At 38.3% G+C, this 22568-nt stretch overlaps 1 long non-coding RNA gene across 1 annotated transcript in view; it reads right to left on the reverse strand.

Moving 5' to 3' along the window:
* LOC112655798 (uncharacterized) overlaps positions 1-22568 on the reverse strand; it is a 145375-nt gene that overhangs the window by 55291 nt on the left and 67516 nt on the right. Inside the window, exon 9 of the long non-coding RNA XR_007404855.1 lies at positions 9542-9742. This is a non-coding gene — a long non-coding RNA (uncharacterized LOC112655798). The remainder of the gene's footprint in view (positions 1-9541; positions 9743-22568) is intronic.

Consider the following 22568-nt stretch of genomic DNA (forward strand, 5'->3'; position numbering starts at 1 on the left):
CGCCTGCCTTTGGCCCAGGGCGTGATCCTGGAGTCCTGGGATCGAGTCCCGTGTCGGGCTCCCAGCATGGAGCCTGCTTCTCCCTCTGCCTGTGTCTCTGCCTCTCTCTCTCTCTGTATGATAAATAAATAAATAAATAAAATCTTTAAAAAAAAAAAAAAGAAAAATAAATTTTTAATATCTTTGGAGGAGAAGGAGTTTGACAGGGGCAGCCCAAATTTTGGTATAATGTTCATCAGTATCATAGACCAACTGCCCCCTCTTTAATTCAGCTTCTTTTTTTTAAAGATTGATTTATTTATTTTAGAGAGAGAAAAAGAGAGTACAAGTGGCAGGAGGGCAGAGGGAGAGGAAAGAGAGAATCTTAAGCAGACTCCCCCCTGAGCATGGAGCCAGATGTAGCACTCTATCTGAGATCATGACCTGAGCCAAAATCAAGAGTCAGATACTCACTTACTAAACCACCCAGGAGCCTCTTGAATTCAGCTTCTTAATGTTGTAGAAAATTACATGAGACTTTTTTTTTAAGACTTTATTTATTTGGAAGAGACAGTGAGAGAGAGAAAGCATAAGTGAGGGGAGAGGCAGAGGGAGAAGCAGACTCCTCACTGAGAGGGGGGCCCAATTAGGGGCTCGATCCTGGGACTGCAGGATCATGACCTGAGCTGAAGGCAGATGCTTAACCAACTGAGCCACTCAGGCACCTCTGCAATGAGACTTTTAAATGACTTCAGTAGGATTAATATGGCCCTTACAGATCACTCCTAGCTTGGAAAATATTGCTGAATTGAACAGTGGCAAGGGCATCACGGAAGAGCCACCAAGGTGGTATGAAGCTATACCATCCAACAATGTAGCCTCTGGTTATACACGGCTACTTACATTTAAATAAATTTAAGTTGAATTAAATTAAAAATGTACTTCTCGGTCATATTAGCCAGTTTTTAAGTGCTCAATAGCGACATATGGCAAACAGCTGTGATCATGGACAGCACAGAAATAGGACATCTGTATCATCACAGAAAGGTCTATTGAACAGTGCCTGAATGGCATGCTTGCTGTGATGTTCAAAGTGAAAGGAATGGGAACACAGTCTAGTAGATTTACAGAAGGGTGATCTTAGAATTTCTAGGAAGGTACTTGTGAAGAGAGTTCCAGGAAAAAGATTTGTTGGTACCTTGCCTTAGATACTGAATTTTTAAAGAAGCTGACCCATTTCCTAGAAAGTAAAATGAATACAGTGTAAAATGTAGCCAAACACCAGAGAATGAAACCACCTTTGCAGTCCCAAGCCCCATTATATCATAAGAAAGGTGTGCCCAGGGGTGCCTGGGTAGCTTAGCGGTTGAGCGTCTGCCTTTAGCTCAGGATTTGATCCTTGGGTCATGGGATCAAGTACCACATCAGATTCCCTGTGGGGAGCCGCTTCTCCCTCCTCCTGTCTCTGCCTCTCTGTGTGTGTGTGTCTCTCATGAATAAATAAATAAAATCTTAAAACACACACACACACACACACACACACACACACACACACACACAAAAGGAAAGAAAAGTGTGCCCAAATATTGGGGTATAAATGAGGTGCCTAATTCAGCAAGGCACTTATAGCACCAATAAAAATCAGAAAATTAGTGTTTCTCCAGAGAAATCTCGTATGAATCTTTGAGAAAAACTTCGGAAAGCTGACTAAAACATACAGCTAAGTTGAGGAATGGCAAGTCTGAAGGAGGAAAACCCTGGAATTCAGTCGTGAGTTTACAAGCTCTTTTCTTGAAGGCAACCGTGTTCTCACCCGGTACTAGGGATTCCTACCCAGGTGTTGGAATTTCTAGGTGCTGGAAGAAATTTAACTGCTTAAGCAGGACAAAGAAAAAAGGTCAGAAATAGTACAGGAAACAGTATAAAGTAGAGGACTTAATCATTAACCAGAAGTTGGAGAGCTTCTGAGCCTACAATTTCCAGCATGGACAGTTCACAGAGGGCCACGCCAAGGTGAAGCAAGACAAGAGGACTGCTCGGTGATGCCTTGCAGTCTTCACAGTTATTGTTGTTTATTCAACAGTGTGACGAATCACCTCGTTTTACTCTTTTAACCTTCTCATAATGGGCAAAAACCTAATTACATATAATTATTGACTCTAGAAATAGGTATTTTAATCTTTTTCATCGTAAAATGTATCAGTCAAGCTCTTTTAACCTGTTGGATTGGAAGCGGGGTGGCCAAAACATAACCTAGAATCCATGTGTACGCATATCCTGGTTTGCCTCCACGGCTTCGGTTTATGTTGCTGTTCAGGCGTAATTATTAACAGAGCCCCCTCTCACCCACAAAAGTCTTAATTTGGACAATAAATATATGGCTACCTACCCACAATGCTATATGCTATTCTCTAAATGTGTTCCAAAATGCCAAGGGCAAGATGTGTTGTTTTCAGTCTGCTGGTTTTAGAGCCACTTTTCTTCTCAGCAAATGTCACCTTGGATGGAAGACATTACTTCACCAAGTTCGTATTGTTGACCATTTTCAAAACTATTTCATTCTGATGCCTTTTTTTTAACCTCTCTGTACATTTCAAATTCAATTTTAGTGTCAATTTTGCTCAGCAGAGTCTTCTTCCTGTCCTTCACTCTTCAAGATTTTTTTCCCCTTGGCTTTCTATTTTCTTACCTTTGTTGCCTATTTTCCCACATTTACTATAATATGTGTCTCCTATTTATAGTTCCCTTTCCTCCCATGTTCAATTTGTCTGTCATGTTCTAAATGACTATTTTTGAGTAAATGATAGCATTTCACAAACAACCACTAGTAGAATGTACACTACCTGATAACTCACCTTTTTATCCTACCTCAAATACATTATATTGAACTTTGATAAGTTAAAATTTTTAGTGCCTTTAAAAATATCTAAAAAGTTTCAATCTATTGGTAAATATTTACCAACTGGCTTTGGGGACTAGGAACCCTGATTTGTAGTGTTTGCTTATGTCTCTGGCATAATACTACCATCATGGATGACTTCAAGCTACCAACATGACTTCAACTGATTTGTGAAAATTTAACAATTAGCTCTGATGAGCCAATATGAGCTAGCTTCAGCAGAGCACAGCAAAACCCCTTGCTGAGATACAGAAATAAAAGTTCTGAAAAACTGATCACACAGTTTTATCCTAATTACTTAATTTTATATTTTATAAATTAATTATCCTAATTACTTAAATTTTATATTTTATAATAAAAGGAAAATAAACTTATATTTTAAAAATATATTGAAAATAAGCTTATATATTAAAAAAAAAATATACCAAAGATCGTATCTGGCAACTAGAAATTTCAGTAGAGGCTATTTCCAGTACTAACTTGGCTCTATTCCCCTAAAGGTTATTCTCAAATCCCAAGGACATTATTATGCAAGGTTAGGACCCCAGGTTCCATGACTGCCACAGTAAAACAAATCCATGGGTCAGAAAACTTCCAAGCTCTGGAACTGAGCCTCAGGGCAGAGAGTAAAAAAGTCAGACACTATCAGAGCTATAGATCACTTTACCAGCTATCAAAAATCCTTTGGTATTCAGCAAATTTAAAAGACTGCCTTCTTTCTGTTCTCAGAGATTCCAGAAGACCTAAAGGTTACATCTGGGATCAGTGGTTTTTCACAGATCTAAGCATTATTTTTATTTAAAGCCAATTTATAGCTTTGTTTAGTCCTATGACTTAATATATAATAGAAACTATAGCTTAGAGGTGGGGAAAGCCCTTTGAGAAATAGTTTAAGAACTACTCATACCCGTTCTAATGATTTAATCAAATGTAAGAGATTCCAAGAGAATGCATTAACAAGAGACACCTAGTAAAAGGCAAAATTAATATTTTCTAGAAAACATTCTGTGCCAGTACAACATTACCTCTAAATCTGAATTATTTGGCCTGAGGGGAAAAAACCTAAAGGCTGTTGATTTACTGACCCCAAACTTATTAAGATACATGTCTTTGAACACATCAGCCGTATGTATTATTGTAGAATTTTTTAAAACCTATACGCCAAACTTTGTAGATAGTAAATTAAAAATAAAATAAACTCTACTTATGGTCATAAGTTGATGCATCATTTCCAGAAATAGCTCATACTTGTTGTTAGACATTGCACTAAAAGCTCTGGGCAAATTATTTTATTTAACTTATTATGAACCCTAAGAAATAAAGAGTATGACCTACATTATACACATTAGGAAACTGAGGCTTGGCTCAACTACTTACCCCAAATTACACAGCTAGAAAATGGCAGGATCTGAGTTGGAACATAAGCATGACACAGAGCACCTACATTTAACCCAAGGCTGCCTTGCCAAAAACCTTAAAATAATCTTATACTCTCGGATCCACTCATTCCACTGCTACAAACTTATAGCAAGATACTATGTTATAGGCAGACACAAATATAGCAAAAGAATTGGAAATGATGTAGATGTTCAACAATGTTAAATGATCTATTTATATGAGAGTATTTTTTTTAAGAGACTTTATTTATTTATTTATTTGACAGAGAGAGAGAGCACAAGTAGGCAGAGTGGCAGCCAGAGGGAGAAGCAGGCTCTGAGCAGGGAGCCTAATGTGGGGCTCCATCCCAGGACCCTGGGATCATGACCTGAGCCTAAGGCAGATGCTTAACCAACTGAGCCATCCAGGTGCCCCATACGTATGTTTTAGCCAAAAATGTGTATTCATCAAGGACATTTAATGAGAAACTCACAATATAATATATATATAAAAAAAAAAGCAGATCATAAGACCAAAAATACACTATTTCACTGTGTAAAATAAATATATATGTAGATGGGAGCTCCAGGGTGGCTCGGTTGATTGGGCAGATGACTCTTGATTTTGGCTGGGGTCATGATCTCAGGGTCCTGAGATGGAGCCCTGCATCCAGCTCTGCACTCAGCGGGGAGTCTACTTCTCTCTCTCTCCCTCTGGCCCTCCCACTGCTTGCTCTCTCTCTCTCTCTCTCTCTCCCAAATAATAAGTCTTCAATCCTAAATAGATAGATAGATAGATAGATAGATAGATAGATAGATGATAGATAGATAGATAGATAGATAGATGATAGATGGAAAGCTAAAAGAAAAACAGTAATATCTCTGAGTATCTCTTGGGTTAGGAGTATATATGTATATATACACACATATATGTATATATATATATATATTTTTTTTATTTTCCTTCTGTATCATTCGGTTTTATGTGTTTTTTTGTGATAAAACATTTTTATAATGAGAAAAGCCATTTTTAAATTCAACAAAAGCCTATGTAGAGTTCTGATTACCATATTTCATGAAAGAAATGCGGGAACTAAAAAGTCAAAGAAAAGTAACTAGAATGGTCAGAGGAACAAGTAATAAACTAATATTATCAGTTCTGGGAATTATTCAAAAAGTTCTGAAATACACCAGCAGAGAATGTCCCAGCTGATTTGGCCCTGGCTGGGGAGCATAATGGATCAGGCCAGCCTCAGGATCTCTCATCTCCCTGACAGATCAGATCCTCAAACACACTGCCTTCCCTTCCTACCTTCACCCTCTGTTTCCCATTTACTCTTTAACTCACCATAACCTGGTAGCCCCCACCCCCCAACTTCCTCCTCTGCCCCACAGAAATTACTGTTATCACTGCCATCAACCTTCTCTTTATTGTCAAATCCAGCAATCACCTTCCATCCTTGCCTTATATGAATGACCTCTCAGCTGTCATTGAATCAACTGACTCCTTCCTTGAGCACCTCTTTCTTTGAACCCCACAGCAGATACACTGTTGCCTGTCTTCCCTACGCCCAGGTGCCAGCTGTGTTCAGGTATAGAACAGCAGGATGCCCAAGGGCAGCAGGCCTCTTCCCCAGCCCCAGGAAATGACTGGCTTAAGCCAATCAAGGAAATCTCCTTCCCCTTCGCTGTAATTGGTTTAGGAGTTGGTTCTGGCCCATGAGACTTAAGGATAAGCTCCTACTGTGCACAATTCCTATCTTAAGACATAATTTTTAATATCTGATATTGTGGCAGGTCTTTTTGTGACCATAGAGGAAAGCCAGGAGAATTAGCAGGAGCTAATATAGAGTTTTGACATGGAGAAAATACGGTACTAATTAACCTTGGAACTACCTACCCCCAGACTATTATGTGAGATTATAAAAGCCTATTATTCAAGCCACTCTTAGTTAGGTGTTCAGTTCCTTGCAGCCAAAGATAGCCCTGACCACACTGCTATGCTCCCCTTTCTGCCCTTGCTTCTACATCCCATCTACTCTTCAGGCCCTCTCCTGAATCCTACAGTACCTTGCATGCCAGTGTTCTGGAGACTTTGACCTTTAGCCTCTTTATTATTCCTTTCATTTTTTTCTTTGTGCTTTCTCTTCCACTTGGATGATTTCAACTATGCATATTTATTTATAGTTCACATAAATATTTACTGAAAGTCTACTATGAGCCAGATCCTATTCTGTTTTCTAATGCTCTGGGAATACACTGTTGAATAAGACCACTGATAGACAAGACAGAGGGGAAGGTCGGGAGGGGAGAAGATTAAGGATCTTTTTATGAGTCTTTTTATGACATTTATGGAACAACAGTGACTATAGTTAACAAATTAATGTTATACATTTAAAAATTTGTGAAGAGGATAAGTCTCATGCTGAGTGTTCTTACACACAAACACACAAATAAAGGGAGGGCTAAGCAGAAGGAGGAAGCTTTTGGAGGTAGTAGATATTTTATTACTTTGATTGTAGTGATGGTTTCACAGCTGTCTGCGAATCTCCTAACTTATTAAATTGTATACTTTAAATATGTTCAGGGATTTTTTGTTGTTGTTTTTCTTGGTACATAAACTATACCTCAATAAAGCTATTTTAAAAATATAAAAATACAAAAGAAAGTTCTCTTTTATGAAAATGTGCAAATCTTTTGCCTCTTTTTCTATGGGATTATCTTTTTCATATTCCTTCTAAGGAGCATTTTATTCTAGACATTACTCTTCCTATTCTCTAAGTCTACACAGAAGGAATAGCCATGTTTGTAAAACTTCTGATAAATTTATCTGAAGATAAATTTGAACTCAGGACTCTGAAATCTTCTTTGTACCAGGGCTTTTTATTTCTTCTTGAGTCAGTTTTGGGGAGTTATATTTTTCTAGGAATTCATCTATATCTTCAAATGTATAAGCTTAAATTCTCTAAAATATAAACTAAAAATTACCCTTTTTTCAGCTTTGGTTGCTCCCACTAAGTTTTTATAGGTAGTATCTTTATTTAGGTGTAATTCTAAAAACTTCTAATTTATATTATGATTTCTTCTTTGACCCATGGGTTACTTAGAACTTTCTTATTTAGTTTTCACATATACTGATTTTTTTCTTTCTAGATATCTTTTTGTTAGTGATTTCTAACTGAATTGCATTTGTGGTAAAACATACTCTATCATTTTACTATCTTAAATTTGTTTTGACTTCCATTATGATATAGGATATATTCATTTTTATAAATAACCCAACCTTTCTTAAAAAGAAATGCATTTGTAGTTCTTAGATGTTCTATATGTGACCATTAGATCAAATCTATTAATATATTGCTCAAAATTTTCTCTCATTATTGATTCCCCCCCCCCTTTTTTTTTTAAATAAGCTCTATATCCCATGTCGGGTTTGAACTCAGGACTCCAAAATCATGAGTCACATGCTCAACTGACTATGCCAGCCAGGTGCACCATTTTTGTTGATTTTCCTGTTAACTAGCTCCATTACTTACTGAGAAAGATGTGTTAAAGTCTCCCACTATCACTGTAGAATTGTTTATTTCCCTTCACAGTTCTGTAGATTTTCCTTTATATATTTTGAAACTGTGTTATTTGGAGCATCCAAATTTGTTACAACATTCAGGAGAATTAAACATCTTACCTTTAACTCTACTAATGTTTTTTGGCCTTGAAGTCTACTTTTTTTATAAATTATTATAAGTGCATAAGCTTTCTTTTGGTGAGAATTTGCCTGATTTATCTTTTTCAATCCTTTAATCCAATCTTTCTTTAACATATCCACTGCCTTTTAACTGATTTCATAAAACTACTATATCACTGTAGTATTCTAATTATAGTTTTGGCTTCCAAAATAAGATATTCACTTCTCAAAAGAAACAAAAAACAGAACTGGTATTTCTGGAATTATGGCTTGTAGTTTTGAATATCATTGGTTTGCCATGGTAAACCCTATTCTTTCTCTGAAGATCAGTTCTTGTTTTTACTGAGCTCATGAGCTCTGCTGGAAAAACATATATGTGTGGGTGGATGCCAGGGCAGGAAGAGGGAAGATGTGGCCAGGAGAGGTGGTAATGGATATGCAATGCTAAATGTACGGTGGATGCAGCAAATCCAAATGCCTACAAGAGCCAAACAGCCAATCTGGGCAATTACACAAGGCAGGAGGGAATGTTCAGACTGGGGATCACTTGCCTTTCTAAAGGCAGCTATTTATTATCTATCAATACTTACTTTGTTGGAATGTTGCCAGATCATTTTCAGAGCAACCTAAATCTAGATTTGGGTGGGAAATCTACTGAGTTTGAAAAATTGGCAATTGATTCTTTTTTTTTTTTTTTTTAATTCTACCCCAGTCAAATAAATCACATCTGTCACTTATATTTGCAAATCCTTTGTTCCACCTGCAAATCCTGGAAGAGATTGCATTTAGGATGAAGAGAACAACTGGAGAAGGCCTTTCCCCATCCCCGCCTATCCTCTTGAGAAATCCCTTTTAAGGAAAAATCTAATTCATGTCCTAGTTCTTAACAAATGGATTTTGAGATCTTTGGCCTTGTCAGCTACCACAAGCAGCATAATATGGTGGTCATCCCTAGAAATATAAAGGGAAAGGGTAAGAAGCAAGAGTGGGGGCTCATGCATGAAGATGTACCAAAAAGTTGCTACCAAAACAAAATTTGATAATTCTGGGGCCCACGTTTTCAGACTTATGCCAACATCCAAACTTGAACTAGTCTTTTAACCTCAGCCCAGGTTAGTCCAGTCTGAGAAAAAATATGGAAAAAAAGAGGAAAGGAAAAGATAGAAGATGTGCCCCCCCCAAAGATAAACATATGCAGGCATGTGCACATACAAAAGTTTTACAATTCTTTTGCTCATTTGTTATTATTTCAAAATAATAAAATATTAAAATAATAATAATAATAATAAAATATTAGTGTAGTATCTCTGGAGAATCTACCCTGCCACCAAGAGGAGGTGCTCTGATGACTGGATGAACAGGGTGTTCTTTATAATGGAGGAAGAGGAAGAGGAGGAGGAGGAGGAGAAAGAGAAGGAAAAGAAGGAGAAGGAGGAGGAGGAGGAGGTGGGGAAGGTGGAGGAGGAAATTGAGCTCCTACTACTTACAAATCACTTTTAGCTGCTTTTACATATGCTATTTTATGAAATGTCAAAACAAAACGGTGAAGTCCTCCCATTTTATAGTGAGAAAACTGAAGCACAAAGAAAATAAATGACTTACCAAGGTACAGATTTAATAAGTGTTAGTTGCCAGGATTCAGAACTAGGTCTCTTGTCTGGAAATCCTGGATGTTTCACTCTATCACACCTTCTGTGGCTGACAATCAGATGAGAATCTCAGCTTCAGCAGCCTGGTTCTTAGATAGCCTTGACTTCTGACAAAGTATGGGTACTGGGAGGTGCCAATGTCAAGAATTCAAAACTGAAATCAGAAATGAACAGCAAGACTCAGACTGTAGCAAAGGCAGGACCTCTGGACAGTTGCAAGGAAACACTTAAAGTCTGATTTTTAAAACCCTGTGAATTCTCACCTTCCCCACAACCAAATCCCCTTTCCCTCTCCTCCACACACAGACCTCGCACCCACATTACTTCCCTGAACATAAAAGTCGTTTACCTCAAATTTGAAGAAACTACTTTTCTTTTTCTTTTTTTTTTTTTTTTTTTTTTTTTTTGAAGAAACTACTTTTCTATTTCTCTTTTTTTAATCTCTTTCCACAACCCAATCAACTATTTAATTACTTTAGCTTAGCAAACTTCAACTTTACATGAAATTATTTCACTATACACCTCTTATATTTTCAGTATATTAAGATAGGTAAGCCAGTATGTATTGCCTCAGGTAAAGAGAACACACTCTCTATATAGATTAGAACATTTTAAAGAGCAAAATATTCTTTTTGTTTTAATCTAGTGTCCGTGAACAAAATTGTATTTTCATCTGTTTATAAATACTGATCATATAAAGTACATATCTGTAGTATGGTATTCTGACACAATTTTTGACTGGGCATATGGTAATTGTACTGAATTCATTATACAAGAAAACGGGGGTATTTTCTTTTAGACAGAAAATAAACAACAGACTGGATAATTAATTAGTTCTCATTCTCTTCAATATGCACAATATAAATTTTCTCAGGGAATTGTGATAAAAGACATTTCACTAGACAAGAAAATCCATAATTCATATGCCATCTCTCTGGTTAATTCTCAGACTGACCCTTCAGAGCAAAGCCTATAATTGTTCTTCAGCATTTTCATTATCAAAGGTTTATTTTACAAATAAGAATTATATATGTATAACCCATCTCCCAACATTGTGAAATTTAACTTATTCTTGGGCTTTGTTAGAAATATCGGGGATTAAAAAAAAAAAAAGAAATATTGGGGATTAATTCTGAAGTAAACAGAAAACAGTAAAGCTTGTCCCCACTCAATCTGATCTCAGGCCCACCTTGCTCACAATTGCTTTGTATCTCTGAAAATTCATAAAGCCTATAATAAAACATTTGATAATAAAGACATGGTCTTATTTACCCCAATCAGTATCTACCGCAGTTCCTGGAATGAATTGTGGAAGGGACAGAGAGCATTATGAAAACTGTAAACAAGTAAGTACTTGCCCATGTAGAGGAGAAAAGAATTTATAACTTAACCTTTCAACATTCTTCTAGCTGGTCTAAGAATCAAATTGACAGAAGACAGAAAAACAGAAAAAAATCAAAGTCTAATAACACATATACCTCCTATATACATGACAGAGACCAAGGAAAACTGAGTAACTCACTGAAACGGCTGAAGCCATCAACTTAAATATCACCTCCAGCTAAAGCCAAAGGAAAGTATTGGAGATGGGAAGTGAGTTATGGAAGCTTATGAGGAAAAGCACAGTAAAGCCAGGTAAGGTTGTTATGCATAGTTAAGCCCACAACTTGTCTGTTGATAAATTTCTAATGACTTAAGAGTGTCCTCTTCTTCCTGATACTGAGGAAGAAACTCTTAGGATTGGAGATTTCTCTTACGTATGTAAATGTCTCTTACTACCAGTTAACTGCTACCCAGTTTTCAGTTTCTCTTGCCTCTGCAGTTTCTTAAAAATAACCAGCTTAGAACAGTCAATATGCCAAAGAGGCATATCTTGGGGTGGCAAAATTTGCTCTTTTACACCCACAAACAAAATTAAGCTTTAAATATAGATTTCCTGTACAAATGACTCAAACCTATTTTGAAGAGTTCTCCTGTTTCCATCGGTAAGGCACTTGGGAAAACAGAATCATTTACATTTAACTAAAAATTTACTTTATAATTTTGTTGTAAAATTATGTTTTCAAAAAAAAAATACTTGCTTCTTGATACTTTTTCACAAACACAGCGCATATAGCATGTATTGAAATTCTTTGCTAAAAGAAGCCATTTAGTTTTCCAACTTGATTATATTCTATCCCCTTCAGGAAGCAGTCATTGTCATATGAGGGGGGTCAATGATTATAAAAAGAATTATGTTTCTCAGGTTTTTAATAGAAAAATTCATGAAGTGCTTTTATGAAGAGCTTTTTTTTTAAATCTCTAGCAGTTTGTTTCATCCATTTCTAGGACCTTTAACTAAAACCAAAAATCCATTACCTTTTCTTGAAACATTTCACTGGGTATCACAACTTGTATAGAAATAGGTCCCCCAAGGACCCACATTACCCTCAGTGACACCTATACTACAGTGTCCTATAACTCCTAAGCCGGTGCAGTGAATCATGGTCAAATAACAGCAGAGGAAGTAAAGGTGAAGTCTGAAAACAGTTGAGTGTAATTCCAACTGTATGGTATCTTATACAAAACTATTCTATACTGATAAAATACAGTGGATCTGTCTATCTCATAGAAACTGGAGTGGAAAGTAAAACAGTGAAATGATAAATGTTCAATATATAGCAGAGAATGTTAACTCTCTTTCCTGGAACACTGAGTCTTCTAGGTTACTTGTTCACAAATGTTTTGTCCCATATCTGGGGATCTCTTCAGCAGATCATCTGCCTAAACAGAAAGGATTCAGTAGAACAAATGGGTGATAAATGAGATACCAAATGAAAAATATCAAATAAATTAATAATTTATTTCCAGAAAAGAAAATCACTGGCTTTGATATACTAGAATAAATAAGCAACCTGTCCAAGACCCATGGGATAGACTCTTCAGACTATATTAGTTTCCTAAAACAGTCATAACAAATTACCACAATCATGGTAGCTTAAAAAAAACAGAAATTTATTCTCTCACAGTCCAACAGCCAGATGTCCAGAATTAGTTTCACTGGGCTGAAATTAAGGTGTTGGCAAAACCACATTCCCTCCAGAAGGTATAGAAGAAAATCCTGTCCTTGTCTCCTCTAGCTTCTGGTGGCTGCACCATTCCTTGTACCACATCTCTCCAACTTGTGGCCACATCTGACTTGTGGCCATCTCTCCAACTTCTGCCTCTGTGGTGGCATGGTTTACTCCTCTTCTCTCTGTGTTCAAATCCTCTCCGCCTCTCTTTTAATGACAGTCGTAATGGCACTCAGGGACCTCTGACATGATCCAAGATAATCTCATCTCAAAATGCTTCACTCAATCACCATCTGCAAATAAATCTTTTTCACAAGTACAGATTTCCATAATCAGGATGCAGATATCTCTGAGGGAAGGTGGGGAGGCATTTTTAGTTTACTGTACAGACCAAGACCATAGTTCAAGAATTTAATTGTAAGTAAAGAAAATGGTGATAAGAAACGTGGGCTTTCTGAGCCTTGCACAACGACTTACTCAAATCCCAGGTGTGTGATGGCAGCTGTTTGGAGAGTCATTCAGGGGTCTTAGTCACAGTGATGTTTATGGATTAATAGATTATCTTCCTTCAGGCAATCATCAACCAATTGAGAAGCCGATTCCTCTGCCATTTATCTAATAATAAAGATATATGTAGTAGGAGGGGTTGAAATTCTTTCCTGACCCTGAAGTAGGACAGAACATATTCTCTAGTTATCCTTCAATGCCTTCCATCAAAGCTATAGCTTAAAAGTTGCCTGGAGATCAACAGTTTTTTGTAAGTCTTCCACAGAATATTGTCACTGACATAGTTACAATAGGGAGGCAGAGTTTACTTCCAAAAATGTCAGTTGAGGTGCTGAGAAAGTGTCAGGCCAGCTTTGGTCGCTGGTGCCTACCTTTCGGCTGCTAATATATGTAAATGATCCCATCCAGGGGCCCAGCTGTTGTATGTGGAAATGTGCTGATGAAACTAAATTGGGATTCTAGAAAATGCAAATCAAATTGTGAGCAAAATTACTGAAACACGCCAGCCCTCCTTTGAAGCATTATAGACCAACCCAAGAAAAATGACTAATGTGTAATAATACACAGTCCTGACAGGAATCATAAGCTAGGAAGGAAGTTGCATGGAAAATAATAATAAAGAATATTAAATTGCTACCAGGCCCTGCCAGAGACAAATGAAAACGGACTAGATTCTCACCAGTCACTTACTCAATCCCTTTGAAAATGTCCCAGGAATCTGCAGACAAAGAATGCTTTCACGCATATTCCCTTTCTGCTAAAAAGGAATGTTTTCTCAGGAATGTTTCCACACTGGAAAGGGCAGATAGGAGATGCCTCTCTGAAAAGGAGTCACCCTTCTCGCCAGTTCATCATCCTTCCTTGGGCATTGAGATAACAAGCTGCTTTTATCAGCTACCGGTAGAGAAAATTGTGCACTTTCCCCAAGATATACAATTTGACAGAATGGCATCCTTCTCTTTCCTATACATATAAAATATGAACTAAATTTTAATTGCCCATAAAACTTAATATTATTTTTATTCCTAAGTGATTCCTCTTCATCAGAAGGTAATTTGAGGCCTTTCTGGAAGTTTAAAGGCAAAGCTCAGTCATTGGCCACTAGTAAGAAGTGAGCCCCTGCCTGCCCAGCTCTGCCTTCCCCTGTAAGTAAAACCCAGCCTCAAGCTCCTGGCATCTACACCAGCCACCAGCAACCTGCACACATCCCTGAAAAAGGACAGGTAGCAAAACTCCAGGGCAGAGGACAACTAGCCCCTAATCTCAGACGGCAGCTTATTTCAGTTTTGTCCTAATTGCCCTATTTATTCCTCCTTGACTTTATGGACCTATGAAGACAGTTGCACATAAGAAACATTTGGGAAACATCTATAAACATAATTGACATCTCAAACTCTCTTCCCCCAAACACCGATTGAATTGGTCTGAGTTGGGGCCTTGGTATCGGTAATTTTTTTAATGCCCTAACTGTAATGTACAAGCAGGTTTGAGAACCCTTGTTTTACTTGCTGGCTTCTGTTACTTTTTACCAGTCATGTCTTCCCAGACTCTTGTCCACATTCACCTACCCAGGCCCACCATATTTATCCACTTCTTTTCTAGGGCCATTTAAACTTCACTTTGCTGCCTGAAGCTATGGTACTGGCTTGCCCTTCTCCAGACTTGATACATTGCCTGGCAAGACTTTCTGTTCAATTATTTTCCAGGCTTCTCCTGGCTTGCCCCAATGCAACACCCACCAAGATCACAAAAATACCTTAGCAAGAGTCTTTCTACCCACTAGCCATCTCCTTCCTTCACTTTAACCCATGCAAAATCTGGCAAGTCACATATCCCTCTCCTCTTGGAACTCTGTAACAGTCAATACCTTGGTCCACATTTAAACCCAATGCCTTACCATGGCTATATCTTTGCCTACCTATACATTCAGGATTATCCCCATGTAGGGCCAAATAACTCTTTGTTGTGGGAGGCTATCCTGTATGTTAATAAGATGTTTAATAGTGTCCCTGGTTTTTGCTCATCAGATGCCAGTAGCACCCTTCTCCCAACTTGTGACAACCAAAAACATCTCCAGACGTGGCCCATCCTGGGGAGGGGAAAGAAGTACTCCAACCCCCTCCCCACTGAGAACCACTGCTCTATCTGTATGTCTAACCTCCCAAATTACTTCAATTGAGTTGGTTCCTCTGCCATCTGGTATATATATTCTTCCCAGTATTAATTTTCACCCAAATTTACAATCCATCATTCTGAAGAATCTTCTTCCTCCTGAGTTGACAACCCTCAGCTTTGATTCACTTCCTAAATGATGCGAATCCCAAAGCAGCTAAGACAGATAATCACATCCTCTGGTCATCCTTAACCCTCCTGTTGCAGATGACCATTGGGAAAATTCTGTAGAAAATATCCCAGTAGAGAGTTCCAATCCATGCAGTTATTTTGATATCTCCTTAAGATCACTACTTTGATTTTCCATTACGTAGCTTTGGTGCATAAAGACTGGCCTTATGTTGAGGCACCTGAGTGGTTCAGTCAGTTAAACATCTGACTTCAGCTAGGTCAGGATCTCAGGGTTCTGGGGTTAGACTGCCTCTCACTCAGTGGGGAGTCAGCTTGTGCCTCTGCCCATCCCCCTGCTCTTTTGCTTTCTATTTCAAATAAATAGATAATCTATATTTAAAAAAAAAAAGATTGGCCTGATGCTATAAGCCCTGCAAACACTAAATGAATTTATGTAATAACAAAAATGTTAACAGAACATAGACCAGGACTTTTCCTTTTTTTTAGATTTTATTTTTAAGTAATCTTTACATCCAACATGGGTCTCAAACTTATAACCCTGAGATCAAGAGTTGCATGCTGTACCTACTAAACCAGCCAGGTACCCCAGATCAGGACTTTTCTTAACATTAAAAATGCTAAGTTGATTCCTGACTCTAAATGCTCTTACCCTCCTGAACAATTATTTATTCCTGCCTCTGACTTGTGGAATGGAAATTGTAATGTTCTTGCAAAGCCCTTTGAAATTCCAAATGGGGTGGAATTTCATTTCAATTTGAGTACCAATTCTTAATTATTTGAGCTAATGGAGAGGGACAAAGCACCAAAAATAGAATACTCATAAAATACAAATTTAAGCTCATACTGATACAAACATGCATTCTCAAATTTTCAGAAATTAAAAGGTTACCTAAAGTTATTAGGCTAATTTTATTGAATGATTCATAACTCTTCCAAATGAAGAATTGCAAATATGTTTAAGCATTATATTACTGGCATATGACAGCCAGAAGAGCAACTTTTCATGGTTCTTCATTATAGTTAGAGGTGATTTCAATATCGTTGTTTTCACAGCTTTATATTAGAATTTTTATTCTCATCATAATTTTCTATATTTTTCAAGTTATCTTCATGAAACTCATATTATTTCTATTGTGATAAAATACACATACAGAAAATGTACCATTTAACCATATTTTTAAAAGATTTATTCATTTATTTGAGAGAAAGAGAGAGAAAGTGTGCACACATGCAATGGAGGGAGGGGCAGAGGAAGAGAATCCCCACTGAGCACAGAGCCCCACACAGCCCCATCCCACATCCCATGAGATCAAGACCTAAGCTGAAACCAGAGTTCCAACACCCAATCAACCCAACCATCCAGGCACCCTCCATTTAACCATTTCTATATATCCAGTTCTGTGGCATTAACTGCATTCACATTGTTGTGCAGCCATCACCATCACCTGTCTCCAGAACTTTTTTTATCCTCTCCAACATCACAAATTTTTAACAGATAGCCAGCCCTTCCCTTCTGTCTACTAATGATCCGCTAAATATCATTTTAAGTTAATTTCTGGTAGCTCTTATTGCAATAAAGGTAAGTCTACTAAAATAATCATTTTAAAAAACAGGATTTATATAGGCTTATTAATTTGACTTTCCTATAGAAAAAGAGAATTCTTGTCTTTTCATAGTTATGCTTCATACATTCTCACTACCCAATGCTTGACTAACCCCGTTTTCTCACCATTTCCCTTTCAACACTCCAGGGGAAATTAACATGTGCAAGAGCTTCCGGTTGCTTCTAACAGTACATGGAGCACAGGGTTGTTGACTAGAAAAGGATGGTTTTGTATCTGCAAAATTAAAAAGTTATTTTTGACAAATATACTTCATTTTGCTTAAAAATATATTATGGACATTGCTTATAGAATACTAAAATAAAAGCATGCTCATCTGGGGATTTTTATTTTGTTTTGTTTTTCTTTTTGGGATGTGTATCTGTGTGTGTGTTTTAAGCCTTTGGCTTTTAGACTAAATCATTTTTGGTTTAACAGATGCAAAGTGTTAATTACTAAGGAAGACAGAAGTTCCCTAAAGCCTTATTAATAAACTTTATTTTAGTTTCCCATAGCCTAGCTTTATTAATACAGTTTATTTTAGCTATACATCTCTTATAACTGCTATGGCAACTTCTTTGGAGCATAAACACTACCCAACTATAACAAAATTCCAAACTTTGGATTAAGGAAAACATTACTACATTTTTTTAATTATTCATGAGAGACACAGCGAGAGAGTAGAAACAGAGGCAGAGGGAGAAGGCGGCTCCGGGTGGGGGCCCTGATGCCATACTCGATTCCAGGACCCCAGGATCACAACCTGAGCCAAAGGCAGGCGCTCAACCACTGAACCACCCAGAACCCATTTTACATTATTTTTATATTAGACCTGAAGACTCTCATTTTCTGAGAGACAAAGACTGAAGTGGATGGCGTTGAAAATCACTAAGCATATCTCCAAGATCTATGTCTTTCACAGAACCACTGACAATAATCCTCCTAGCACTCTAGCCCTCGTTTTAAAACTTCCCAATAAGGAAACTGCCTATCACAATTTAAAAAGTGAGTCTCCCGGGCAGCCCCGGTGGCTCAGCGATTTAGCGCTGCCTTCAGCCCAGGGCCTGATCCTGGAGACCTGGGATCGAGTCCCATGTTGGGCTCCCTGCATGGAGCCTGCTTCTCCCTTTGCCTGTGTCTCTGCCTCTCTCTCTCTCTCTCTCTCTCTGTGTCTCTAATAAATATATAAAATCTTAAAAAAAAAAAAAAAGGCCCATAGAGGCTATCTCTTAAAAAAAAAAAAAAAAAAGCGAGTCTCTCATAGTTTCTCACCATGGCGTGTGGCAATTTTAACTTCAGCATTTTTAAAGAGATGACTGACTTCCGTCTTTCTGCTCTTTCTTAATGATCAGTTTTGTTTAATTTGCTGTAACTAAATGAGAGTTAATACCGTCCTTTAACTAGAAGTCGCTGGCAGATTTATCAATTATTTCATAAAGCATAGTGGATCAAAGACAAATGTCAAAGGTTTCAAGCCCCAAAGACCCTCTTCATCTGCTAGATCCAGAAACTAAAACAAAGCATTGGTTTTCCTACTTATCCCCAAACTGACTCAAACCTAGAATTAAACTATAACATGAAACTAGTTTTGAGAATTCTTCTAAGATACTGGGAGAAGGAGACTATTCATTCCAGAGTAGAAATATAGCAACAATATAATACAGTTTCACTGTTATTTGTCATAGTTCAGGCTGCTGTAACAAAAATGCCTGGTGTGCAGGGCGGGTGGGGGGGACGGTGCTGCGCATGAACAACAAACATGTTGTGTCCTAACATGGTGAGAAAGACAAAGTTGCTCGCTGGGGTCTCTTTTATAAGGAGCACTGATCCCATTCTTGAGGGCTCCACCTTCATGAACTATTCACCTCCCAAAGGCCCCCCTTAGGAACACCATCACATTGGGTGGGGAGAGTGGTCAGGATTTCAACATACGAATTTGGGGAGGATGTAAACATCCAGTCTATAGCACTGTTGCTGTTTCTTATAATTTAAAAGTAACACTCCCAGACTGAGCAGGCAAAACTTTGGCCTAATAGCAGTGGTTCTGACATTAGCTCATGGAAAGTACTTAACACTTGGAACACACATGGTTCTGCGCAGAAAGAAAAACAGCATGCCCACTATTGTAAGGTCAGAGCATCACTGCACAGATCATTTTTTAAATTCCTTGCAACTGTCATTTTAAAAACCCACAACCCTCACCAGCAGAACATTTGGAACAGTATACTCCAGTGTTCCAGGGAGGTCAAATTTCTTTCCTTCAACTCTTAAGAGGCACCTCTTGAAACTTTCCAGTTAAGATTTCGAAAATTTGTAATAAATAATAGCCCTGGAAGAAAGTCTACAATATGGCTCTCAGTGAACTTGACTTTCATCGGAAGATTCAGGATTTTGGAACAACTGCCACCTAATAACTATTCAAAATAAAATACCCATATTAGTTTAGGTCTTCTCATAATCTCTGGCTTTCAAGTCAGAAGGAGAGTCATTTTTATTTATTTACGAAACTAGAGTTAAAATTTCTCAAAAAATACATATAAAGAGAGATTATTGATTCTTAGTAGTGTCACCAAAAACAAGTAAAGGGCAAATTTTCAGTTAGTTTTTTTCTCCCTAATAAAAAAGAATGAATTAACATTAGCATTCATTCACTTATTCAACAAACTTTTCTTGATGATCTATTATATGCTAGGTTTGTGTTGAGCGCCTGAGGCAAATAAAAAGAAATAAATCCCCCCCTCCCATAAATGGGCAAATCAATGTCAAGGCTTAGTGAAGATTAAAACCACACCATGTGGGGATTTACCCCAAAGATACAGATGCAGTGAAACGCCGGGACACCTGCACCGCGATGTTTATAGCAGCAATGGCCACAATAGCCAAACTGTGGAAGGAGCCTCCGTGTCCATCGAAAGATGATGGATAAAGAAGCTGTGGTCTATGTGTACAATGGAATATTCCTCAGCCATCAGAAACGACAAATACCCACCATTTGCTTCGACGTAGATGGAACTGGAGGGTATTATGCTGAGTGAAATAAGTCAATCGGAGAAGGACAAACATTATATGGTCTCATTCATTTGGGGAATATAAAAAATAGTGAAAGGGAATAAAGGGGAAAGGAGAAAAAATGAGTGGGAAATATCAGAAAGGGAGACAGAACATGAGAGACTCCTAACTCTGAGAAACGAACTAGGGGTGGTAGAAAGGGAGGTGGGCGGAGGGTAGGGGTGACTGGGTGACGGGCACTGAGGGGGGCACTTGATGGGATGAGCACTGGGTGTTATTCTATATGTTGGCAAATCGAACACCAAAAAAATATAAATTTATATAAAAAAATAAAATAAATAAAATAAAACCACACCATGAAATAGAAGCAAGCAGCCCAAGTCACCAGGGAGGCTAAAATCCAAGTCAATGGCCTTCACATTCCACTCTCTCTGAACTGTGTGGTTTCATTCAATGCTTTTCAAAGATAGATAAAGGCTGCAGAAGAAAATATTCTTCTGTCCTTTCCCTTCTATCTACAGAAAGTAGGGCTTGCTCTAACCCTTAGATTCTTTCCCTCATCCACTTGGAAAGTAGTAGAATGGAGAGAGAGAGAATGAATTAATGAGGAACAATTTGTAAAGAACTTGGGAAACGTTGTCTGTTACTAAAACAAAAGGGAAGCCCAAATAACTCATCTTATAATCTGTCATTACTGTGCTTCATCGTTTTTTTTTTTTTTCTTGTTCTTATGCTTTTATCTCACTTGCACTACAGCTTTGCACATAAATGAATAACAAGACAACATGTATTCCATCAGGTTGGGACGGTCATCATTTCTCCATTCTGACCAAGAGCGATAGACCTCTTCTCCTTAACCTTCTCCTCCTCCACCCATGTCAGGGCAAGTCCAGGGGAACATCCCCCATCCCCGATCCAGAAGGCCCCTTACCCTGAAGCCCTCGGATGTCCAAGTTTGACATCGCCTACCTCCAGCATCCTCTCCCTCCCTCCCACACCATTTCTGGCTCAGCAGTCCTATGCTTCATCTTTTTCACTTTGAAAGACAAGAGGAAAAATCATTCTCAGTAGCTATTAAGTGTATTTAAAAGAATTGTGGGGGAAAGGTGGTGTTCATAAAACTCCAACTCTGCAAAGTATATATGACCTGACAGCGCTAAGTGTTCTGGGACTTCTGGTAGCGTCAGAAGTAAAGCCCCTTAACCTGGCCAGTTTACCATCTTGCTCTCCACTGTTAAAGATAAAGAAAACATACCTGAAATGAGATTGTTGTGTCTCAAATATATTGGGGACTAAATGAGTGACAGTTGAAGCTGAAAGGTTGAGTTGATGTTTCAGAGTACTTCTACTATAACAGGTGCTCAGTAAAGTGTCTATTGAATAACTCGGTCTCTCAAAGACTCCACAATGCGCCTCTTGATTCTCAGACCTAGGGATTAACAGAAGAGTTCCTCATTTGGACATGGTGCTCCCAATATATTGCAAGCCAATCTCATAGAAAAACTGTGTGGCTTGAGAGGTTCAAAGAGAGGAGAAAGGGGATTAAAACCTTACTTACATTCGCAGCCAGGTGCTCTGCACGTGGCTTAATGCACATAATTCTGACCCCATACACAGCTGCCTAACTGGCTTCTAATCCCTTCTGCCCACCAAACCATTGCCACAGAGCTCCAGTGGTCTTTGAAAAAGTGGCTTTTTTTTTCTTATTTCACACCTTAAGATTCTTCAGTAAACACTAAGAATGAACTAACATCCATATCTTTTAACATGGTATTTGAGGTTCTGGCTGTCACTGCCACTCCAGCTGTTTTGTTGGTTGGCTGGTTGGCTGGTTGGTTTTTGGTTTGTTTGCCAGGGGCGGGGGACTTTTTTTCCCCCCAGTGAGGTTTTGGTTCTCACTGTGTCCAGGTCTTTGCTCAGGAAGCTGGCCTGTGCTTAGGAGGCCCCTCCTCCCTCCTCTTCTTTACCTTTCCCCCTCACTTCTGGCACCAATTCCTCCAGGAAGCTGAAGGCTGAGTTAAGTATCCCTCTTCTTTCTCCAGCAATTACTCAGACTATCCTAGCACTGTACTTCCAAGTTCTTATTTGGCTCCCTTCTAACACTCAGTGCTTACTCATTCTGGCACCTTACTCATCAGATTGGCACAGTCTGGCACACAGTGGGTACTCAAGAGATTTTGAATAAATGAATGAATGCTGGATGACTGCACGTGGGAAAAAGTTGCAGCAGCCAAGCTAAGAATTCATGGCTTAAAGTGGCCCCTCAATGCTTTCTTTCTACCTGGCCCCATAGGCCACTCTTTGGGGGATCTGTGATTGGAAAGACAGGTGCATTCTGGCCCCAAAGGACCACTGACCTTGAAACTTCTTATGTGAGCAGAATAAAGCTGAGAATTTAAGAGATTAACATTTTCTCTAAACTATTCATCAAGAAATAAGCCCAGCAGAAGTTCTCAACCCCACCAAGTCGTTAATGACAGAGGATGGCAAACGGTCTTGAAGATTC

This window comes from Canis lupus, chromosome 22, assembly GCF_003254725.2.
Source record: "Canis lupus dingo isolate Sandy chromosome 22, ASM325472v2, whole genome shotgun sequence".
Lineage (NCBI taxonomy): Eukaryota > Metazoa > Chordata > Mammalia > Carnivora > Canidae > Canis > Canis lupus.